Raw genomic sequence first — 10,269 nt, forward strand, 5'->3', positions numbered from 1 at the left:
ATGTACTGCTTGTTAGTTAGGTGGCTCAGGAGGCGGCGTAGGAAATAAAGAGAGTTGATCATAAAAGGAAGGAAGGAGAGGTTTTATTCTGCGTCCCTGGGTGACCCACGAACCCCAAAGACAGGGCACATGGATCCACACCAACAGGGAGGGGGGTGCTTTTTTTATACAGCTGTTCAGTGAGGGCAGGGGAGCATGAACTGTGGGAGTTCCCGCCGCGGGGGTCGTCGTGGTTTCCAGGTGTCGTCATCTGTCTGGTAGCTGACCTGCTAGGAATTCCAGGGCGGGACCGGTATCTGCATCACCATTTACGTGGTGCTCTGGCCTGTTACGGATTCTAGGAAGGGCCCAGTATCTACGTCACCATCTGCCTGGTGGAGGCATGCATCAGCTCCTGGACCCCCTTTCGACCTAACACTGCTACCATCATCGCTAGCCATCTTCAAACTCTTCATCTTGTAAAACTCAAACTCTGTATTCATTAATCTATAAATCCCCATTGCCTCCTTCTCCACTGCCCTAGCAGCTGCCATTCTACTTTCTGTCTCTATAATTTTGACTACCTGAGTGCCTCATACAGTGGAATCATACAGTATCTGTCTTTCTGTGACTGGCTTATTTAACTTCACATAGTGTCCTCAAGGTTCATTCATGTTGTAGCCTATTGCAGAATTTCATTTTTTTAAAATTGTGAACACATGCCATTGTATGTATATACCATCGAGGCAATTTAGGATAATTGTGCTGTCCTGGTTCCCAGGTACAGAAGAATGTGCTTTCTAAAACCAGTATGACCACAACCAATGTGGTATTCACATTACAGTCAATAGGGTATTCAATCAAATGGGATGATTTATATAATTCAGAAAATCAAAATAACTTTTCTATTATTTTAGCAAGCAAATTGTTGTAATGTACCCAGCGAATCATACAAGGATGCCTCAAGAAGTGGAATTAAAGAGTCACATTTATTGCAAATCTGGGACTATGAGGGGCATTTCGCTCTCCCAGATCTCATAGTGCCCACCCCAGCCCCAACACCAGATTTATATAGGTAAAGATCACAAAGGTATTGATTACATCCCAAGGTTTGGAATGAGGAGCCTGGTTTCCAAAAAAGCAGTTTACAGAAGCAGAAGCAGCATGTTATCTAAATTATAGTTTTGGGTCTCCAGATCACTGAATTGACAGAAACACATTATCTAGAGCCCTCGGGTCTGGAATGAGGAACCTGGTTTGCAAAAAAGCAGTTTACAGAAGCAGAAGCAGTTTACTTAAGCATGTTATCTAAATTACAGTGTTTGGGTCTCCGGATCACTGAGTCAACAGGGACACATTACCTGGAGCCCTCTGACCTTAGGATAATTGTGCTGGTCTTCCCAGGTAAAGGAAAATGTGCTTTCTAAGACCAGTATGACCACAACCAATGGGATATTCACATTACAATCAATAGGGTATTTAATCGAATGGGACAATTTATATAATTCAGAAAATCAAAATAACCTTTCTATTGTTAAACAAAGCAAATAAGTACAGAAGCCAAACAGCAGGGTTAAACTATAGTTTCTACCTGAGATGATTGCTACCATACTTCAAAATAATGACAGAAGACAAGTCAGCAGGGTTAAAATATTAAATAGCAATTTCCACCCAAGCATGGTTGCCACCATGCTTCAATAGGAAGCTCCAAATGGGGAGAAAGGGCTGAAACGCCATGTCAGCTCCAGCCAGGGTAGAAGTCCTTCTTTAATCAGAATAAAACAATCATGGTTAACATAGCATGATTAATATTTCTTACAATACTAGCTGGTTCCCCAACATTCTATTTCTGCCCCCATTTAATTTTCACTCTGTTCATAGTGGTTTTTGATGCACGATTTTTTTTTCATGGACTCCATGTTGTCTATTTTGTCTTTTGTTGCTTGTGCCTTTGGTGTCATATGTGAGAAATCTTTGCCAAATCTGAAACGAAATTTTTGGACTGGAACCGGATTCTTTGTCCACCAGAGTCAAAGAATGAATCCACAGACAGAGAGTGGTATAGCAAAGGTGGAGATTTATTGAAGAACTGTTATGCCCAGATTTCAGGATTCCCAAGAAACCACACCAGGGAGCCAGCCGTGTCCGATGCAAAAGCATAAGAGTCTTTATTCAAGCCTGGGCTTGGCTCCCCTACCCTCCTTACTGATGCAGCAGCAAGTGGCAGAGAGAGAGAACTCTGTGTGGAGAAGGGTTTTATAGGGGGGTTGGAGTAAGGGGAGGAGAAAGGACTGTGGGCCCTGCCGATTGGCCAGGCGCAAGTCGGTGTCTTGTTACACAGGATGTGGTCATATCTATGGCGCGCACTTCCCTTGATTGTCATTGGTTAGTTTAAAGAAGTCCTGGGTGTGGCTATCAGAGGCTTGGACTTCCGGGAAGAAGCCTTGCAGAGCACATGGCTGCCCAAAAATGGAGGATCCAGGGTAAGATGGAGGGTGTAGCCCTTACCCTGGGGCAAGATGGAGGGCGTAGCCCTCGCCCTTTCAGAACAAGTACAGACTCCCACCAGGGGAGAGAGAAAGAGTCCCACAGAGTGATCTCCCACGTGGGGAGGGGGAAAAGGGTCTCACTGAGTTCTTTTTCCCTGTGGCTTATAAAGGCTGCAGATCCTGGTGCCTTGATATCCCCTCTGATTGGTCACTATTCCCTTAGACTGGTTACTATAATAACTCCTGAACTCAAAGGTCAAACACCACATAGGACATGTGATGCCCTCCTCCCCATTGTTCTTTTCTTTTTGGCTTTCTTCCTTCTTTATTTTGTAAATATAGATGTATTTGGCTACTTCCAGCTCCCTTGTCTTATGTTAATGCAACTGTTACTGCTCCCTGCACCTGGCTTCCTTGTGTTATGGAGATGTACCTATTGCTGCTTCCTTGTCTTATGGAAATGTAACTGCACCTGGCTTCCTTGTTGAGAAAGAATGGGGGCTGTCTCGAAAGGGGAGAGCAGCAACCCGCGCAGAGGTGAGCACTCCTTTTGAGGGGAGAAATGGGAAGGAATGGGGGCTTCGGATACTTAGCGCGCACTGATTGGTGGCTTAATGTATGGTCCATACAAGGTACCTTCTCCCAATCTGTAGCCCTGTGTTTTTCCATGGACCCCAATTTTAAAATTTTTCTAAGCCTGCCTATAGTCCCCTAAAATTTCTGTTTTAAATCCAATGCTGGAAACTTGTGCCTGTTGTTTATTACTACAGTTTTCTAGCAAGCCAAGCCCAGTGAATGAGGATTTTTCTAGGGAACTGCCAGACATGTAAATTAATAGCAACTCTATGGCCATAGGGCTTTGGTGGGAGCTCCAAACTTTTATGCCATTCCACTGGCAACTAGGCTGCCTGCACAGCTACTATAGTTATGATTGTTAGAAATTCTCTCAACAATGTCCCAGGAATGAGACAAACACTGGAAACTGGATCGACAAAGCAAATTTAGTTCTGCACAGAAGGGTGCTCCTGCCAACTGGAAATCATGGCCAAAAGCAAACTGAACAGGAAGTCCCTTTGGGTTTTATTTCCTGACATGGGGTCTGCCCTGCTCCTCACTATGACCTCTAACCTGATTGGTCAGGGTTCAGAGCTCGAATTCCCATTATTTCGCGATTGGCTAATTCAGAGGAAGGGGAAGGTACGGTGGTAGCCCCCCTGGGAGCCTGAAGGTCATATCAAGATCGCAGAACCTAATATGGTGGCCCCCTGAAAGAATCTGAAGGTCATACCAAAATGGCGGGACATAAGATGGCTGCAAGCTCCTTTCTTTGACAGAAAATATCGCTGGTTGACTCTCATAGTGATGATGGGGTTTTTCAAGGATAGGAGGACCTGAGGAATAGGGCAGTAAAAACTTCATATAGTTTGCTGCCCTTACCATAATTCAACTGTTTTGTTGTTTTTGTTTAGTTTTTAAATGAACAAACTTGATGGTTCTATGATTTGATTAATATCCATACTTCCCCAAAAGTTGATATTGACTGAATTTGCTTCTATGGAGCAGGCAGTTTTGGAAGATGTTATTTCATTTTATGTCTTACCTTCTGAAAGACCAGTCAGGAGCCAAAAACCAGGATTACAGGCTTTATTTATTAGGCGAAAGACCTGCCGGGCTGTCTCAAAAGGGGAGAGTGGCTTAATGTATGGTCCATATAAGGTACATGGTTAAGCACCCAGGTAGTTAGGAACAAGGGCTTAGGGTATTTGTCAGGTGCTGACTGGTGGCTTAATGTATAGTCCTTAAAAGGTACATGGTTAGGCACTCAGGTATTTCTGGGCTGCAGGCTATGTCATGTTTGCTTTAACTCTGCCCACCAGTTGGGGGAAGGGAGGATCTATCACCTTCCTCTGAATCCATATGAACGTAGTGTTTACATATGACCTCTTTAATCCACCTAGTACTTAAATTTACTTACTGATTTTGTGTGCTGCTATAGTTCATTCCTTTTCATTGCTCTACACTTGTGTTTCTTTGTGTGGATTTATCCAATTTAACATCCATTATGTGTGAACACAGGGCTCTCTTCTTTTTTAAAAAAATATATTTTATTGATTTTTAAAAAAATTGTTTTATTGCTTAAAGTATTACAAAGAGTATTACATATGTCTCCTTTTTCCCCTGCCCTTGACAATCCCCTGGCCTCCCCTACCCCCCAGTGTCTTATGTCCATTGGTTATGCTTATATGCATGCATATAAGTCCTTTGGTTGATCTCTTACCCTCCCCTCCTGCCCCCCAAACCTCCCTGGCCTTCCCACTGTAGTTTGACAGTCTGTTCGAGGCTGCTCTGCCTCTGTATCTATTTTTGTTCAAAAGTTTATAATGGTCTTTCTTATACATAAATGAGTGAGATCATGTGGTATTTTTCCTTCATTGACTGGCTTATTTCACTTAGCATAATGCTCTCCAGTTCCATCCATGCTGTTGCAAATGGTAAGAGTTCCTTCTTTTTTACAGCAGCATAGTATTCCATCGTGTAGATGTACCACAGTTTTCTAATCCATTCATCTACTGATGGGCACTTAGGCTGTTTCCAAATCTTAGCTATGGTGAATTGTGCTGCTATGAACATAGGGGTGCATAGATCCTTTCTGATTGGTGTTTCTGGTTTCTTGGGATATATTCCTAGAAGTGGGATCACAGGGTCAAATGGGAGTTCCATGTTTTGTTTTTTGAGGAAACTCCATACTGTCTTCCATAGTGGCTGCACCAGTCTGCATTCCCACCAGCAGTGCACAAGTGTTCCTTTTTCTCCACATCCTCTCCAGCACTTGTCGTTTGTTGATTTGTTGATGATAGCCAGTCTGACAGGTGTGAGATGGTACCTCATTGTTGTTTTGATTTGCATCTCTCGGATGATTAGCGACTTTGAGCATGTTTTCATATGTCTCTTGGCTTTCTGAATGTCCTCTTTTAAAAGGTGTCTATTTAGGTCCTTTGCCCATTTTTTGATTGGATTGTTTATCTTCCTTTTGTTAAGTTGTATGAGTTCCCTATAAATGTTGGAGATTAGGCCCTTATCAGATATAATGTTGGCAAATATGTTCTCCCATGTAGTGGGCTTTCTTGTTGTTTTGTTGATGGTTTCTTTTGCTGTGCAGAAACTTTTTATTTTGATGTAGTCCCATTTGTTTATTTTCTCTTTAGTTTCCAATGCCCTAGGATCTGTATCGGTGAAGAAATTGCTTCGGCATAGGTCTGAGATTTTGTTGCCTTTGGATTCTTCTAGTATTTTTATGGTTTCCGGTCGTATATTTAAGTCCTTTATCCATTTTGAGTTTATTTTTGTGTATGGTGTAAGTTGGTGGTCTAGTTTCATTTTCTTGCATGTATCTGTCCAATTTTCCCAGCACCATTTATTGAAGAGACTGTCTTGACTCCATTGTATGTTCTTGCCTCCTTTGTCAAATATTAATTGAGCGTATTGGTTGGGGCTGATTTCTGGGCTCTCTATTCTATTCCATTGATCTATATGTCTGTTCTTGTGCCAGTACCAGGCAGTTTTGAGAACAGTGGCTTTGTAATACAGCTTGATATCTGGTATTGAGATCCCACCTACTTTCTTCTTTCTCAGGATCGCTGCAGCTATTCGGGGTCGTTTTTTGTTCCAGATGAATTTTTGGAGAGTTCGTTCTAGGTCTGTGAAATATGCCGTTGGTATTTTAATGGGAAGTGCGTTGAATTTATAGATTGCTTTGGGCAGTATGGACATTTTAATGATGTTGATTCTACCAATCCAAGAACATGGTATGTTCTTCCATCTCTTTATGTCTTCCTCTATCTCTTTTTTCAACGTCCTGTAGTTTTCTGAGTAGAGGTCTTTTACCTCTTTAGTTAAGTTTATTCCTAGGTAGCTTAATTTTTTTGGTGAGATGGTAAATGGGATTGCTTTTTTAGTCTCTCTTTCTGCAAGTTCACTATTGGTGTATAGAAATGCCATAGATTTCTTGGCGTTAATTCTGTATCCTGCTACATTGCCGAATTCTTTTATTAAGTCTAATAGTTTTTTGATGGAGTCTTTAGGGTTTTTTAAGTATAATATCATGTCATCTGCAAATAAGGACAGTTTTACTTCCTCTTTTCCAATTTGGATGCCTTTTATTTCTTCTTCTTGTCTAATTGCAATGGCTAATACTTCCAGTACTATGTCGAACAGGAGTGGTGAGAGTGGGCATCCCTGTCTTGTTCCTGTTTTTAGGGGAAATGGTGTTAGTTTTTGTCCATTGAGTATGATGTTGGCTGTGGGTTTGTCATATATGGCTTTTATTATGTTGAGGTATGATCCTTCTATTCCCACCTTGCTGAGAGTTTTTATCAAAAATGGGTGTTGAATTTTGTCAAATGCTTTTTCTGCATCAATTGATATGACTATGTGGTTTTTTTCCTTCAATTTGTTTATGTGATGTATCACGTTGATTGATTTGCGGATATTGTACCATCCTTGCATCCCTGGGATAAATCCTACTTGGTCATGGTGTATGATCTTTCTGATGTACTGCTGGATCCGATTTGCTAAGATTTTGTTGAGGATTTTGGCATCTATGTTCATGAGGGATATTGGCCTGTAATTCTCTTTCATTGTGTTGTCTTTACCTGGTTTTGGTATTAGGGTGATGCTGGCTTCATAGAATGAGCTTGGAAGTGTTCCTTCCTCTTGGATTTTTTGTAGTAGTCTGAGGAGGATAGGTTTTAGTTCTTCCTTGAATGTTTGGTAAAACTCCCCTGTGAAGCCGTCTGGTCCTGGGCTTTTGTTTGCTGGAAGCTTTCTGATGACTGCTTCAATTTCTTCCATAGTTATTGGCCTGTTGAGATTTTTAGATTCTTCCTGATTAAGTTTTGGAATGTTGTATTTTTCTAGAAATATGTCCATTTCCTCCAGGTTGTCTAGTTTGTTGGAGTAGAGTTGTTCATAGTATTTTTTAACAATCATTTGTATTTCTGTGGGGTCTGTTGTTATTTCGCCTCTATCATTTCTGATTTGGTTTATTTGGGTCCTCTCTCTTTGCTTTTTGGTGAGCCTGGCTAGAGGTTTGTCGATCTTGTTTATCCTTTCAAAGAACCAGCTCTTGGTTTCATTGATTTTCTGTATTGTTTTTTTGGTCTCTATGTCATTTATTTCTGCTCTAATCTTTATTATCTCCTTCCTTCTGCTCACTCTGGGCTTTTCTTGTTGCTCTCTTTCTAATTCTTTGAGCTGTAGATTTAGATGATTTACTACCATTTTTTCTTGTTTGTTGAGGTAGGCCTGTAGAGCTATAAACTTCCCTCTCAGGACTGCTTTCATTGTGTCCCAAAGGTTTTGGATTGTTGTGTTTTCATTGTCATTAGTTTCCAGGATGTTTTTAATTTCTTCTTTGATCTCATTGGTAACCCAATCAATATTTAATAACATGCTATTCAGCTTCCAAGTGTTTGAGTATTTTGGGTTGTTTTTATTGTAGTTTATTTCTAATATTATGCCCTTGTGGTCTGAGAAGATGCTTGGTATGATTTCAATCTTCTTGAATTTGGGGAGACTTTGTTTGTGACCCAATATGTGGTCTATTTTTGAAGATGTCCCATGAGCACTTGAGAAGAACGTATATTTTGTTGCTTTGGGGTGAAGTGTTCTGAAGATGTCAATTAAGTCCATCTGATCTAGTGAGTCATTTAGGATTGCTGTTTCTTTGCTGATTTTTTGTCTAGCAGATTTATCCAGTGATGTCAGTGGTGTATTAAAGTCCCCTACTATGATTGTATTGTTGTCGATCTCTCCCCTGATGTCTTCCAGGAGTTTTCTTATGTATGTGGGTGCTCCTGCATTGGGTGCATATATGTTTATCAGGGTTATATCCTCTTGTTGTATTGATCCCTTTAGTATTATGAAGTGGCCTTCCTTATCTCTTGTTATGGCCTTCACTTTGAGGTCTATTTTGTCGGATATAAGTATTGCTACCCCAGCTTTTTTTTCATTTCCATTTGCCTGAAAGATATTTTTCCATCCCTTCACTTTCAGTCTGTGTGAGTCCCTTTTAATGAGGTGGGTCTCTTGTAGACAGCAAATGTATGGGTCATGTTTTTTTATCCATTCAGCCACTCGATGTCTTTTGATTGGACCATTTAGTCCATTTACGTTTAAAGTTATTATTGAAAGGTACTTGTTTGTAGCCATTTCTTTTTTTGTGTGGCTGTTTTCTTTCTGGGCTTTTTATTTCTTCTTTTTACACCAGTCCCTTTAGCATTTCTTGCATTGCTGGCTTGGTGGTGATGAACTCCCTTAGCCTTTTTTTGTCTGTGAAGCTTCTTATTTCCCCTTCAATTTTGAATGATAGCCTTGCTGGATAGAGTATTCTTGGATTCAGTCCTTTGCTTTGCATCACTTTGTAAATTTCTGTCCATTCTTTCCTGGCCTGATGTGTTTCTGTTGAGAAATCGTTTGATAATCTGATGGGGGATCCTTTGTAGGTAACTCTCTGTTTCTCTCTTGCAGCCTTTAAGATTCTCTCTTTGTCTTGTACATTTGCCATCGTTATTATGACGTGTCTTGGTGTGGGTCTTTTGGGGTTCATCTTGCCTGGGACTCTCTGTACTTGTGTAACTTTTTTCTTCCCCATATCTGGGAAGTTTTCTGTCATTATTTCTTCAAATAGATTTTCTAATCCTTGCTGCTCTTCTTGTCCCTCTTGCAGCCCTATTATGCGTATGTTACTTCGTTTCATGTTGTCCCGAAGCTCCCTTAGGCTCTCCTCCTGTTTTTTAATTTTTTTCTCCAGTTGCTGTTCAGATTGAGCTTGTTTCTCTGCCTTATCTTCTAACTCACTAATTCGGTCCTCTGCTTCTTCTAGTCTGCTGTTGAAACTTTCCATGGTGTTTTTGATTGTAGCTATATCACTTTTCATTTCTTCCTGATTCTTGCATAGGTTGTTGATTTTCTCATCCATCCGGTGAATGAATTGTACAACCATTATTCTGAATTCTTTTTCTGTCATGTTGCACGCTTCAACTTCATTAATTTCCTTTCTTGGTGATTCCTCATTGTCTTTCCTCTGGGTGTTGTGTCGTTTCTTCATTCTGCTTATCTCCCGATGGATCAAAGGTCGGGTTGCGTGGGCCTGGGCCGTGTGCAGTGGGAGCCTCCCACCACCTTAGTGTCACTGAAGAGCTCTGACACTAAGATGTGTGGTTGTTGTTGGTTGGTGGGAACCAGGCTCGCTCTGAGTCAGTGTTGCCAGCGCTCAATGTGGCCTCGTATGTGCCCTTAGAATTAGGGACCCTGCCTGCACCGTGCTGAAATAGAGACCCCCCTGGAGCGTGTTGAAAACCAGAGCCCCCTAGCATGCGCCAGGAGTCAGAGTTCCCCAAGAGTCCAGTATCAGAGTCTCTGTTGCTTTGCGCGACTTCGCCTTGAGAATCAGGGTCCCTGTGTGCCCTTGCACCAGGAATTGGATTCACTGGCTCTTAGTATGAATGCACAGGGAATCAGGATCTCAGGCGCAGGTGATAAGAAACACAGTCAAGTCACTGGTGCTTGGTGCTGCCTCCTGCCCCGAGAAAAGGGATCCTTGGGCCTGTGCTAGGCAGACAAATTCCCGTTCGCGCGATTGCTCCCGGCCCAGGGCTCCCCGAAGCCGGCAGTGCGAGTAGGATTAGTTCCTGGTGCTGCGGGCGAGTTTTCTCCCAGCCCAGGGCTCTGAAGCCCAAAGTGCGCACAGGATCAGTTCCAAGGTGCTCGCGCACTTCCAGGCCAAAGTTCCTGCAGCACT

The sequence above is a fragment of the Myotis brandtii genome, unplaced genomic scaffold (genome assembly GCF_000412655.1).
Source record: "Myotis brandtii unplaced genomic scaffold, ASM41265v1 scaffold482, whole genome shotgun sequence".
Lineage (NCBI taxonomy): Eukaryota > Metazoa > Chordata > Mammalia > Chiroptera > Vespertilionidae > Myotis > Myotis brandtii.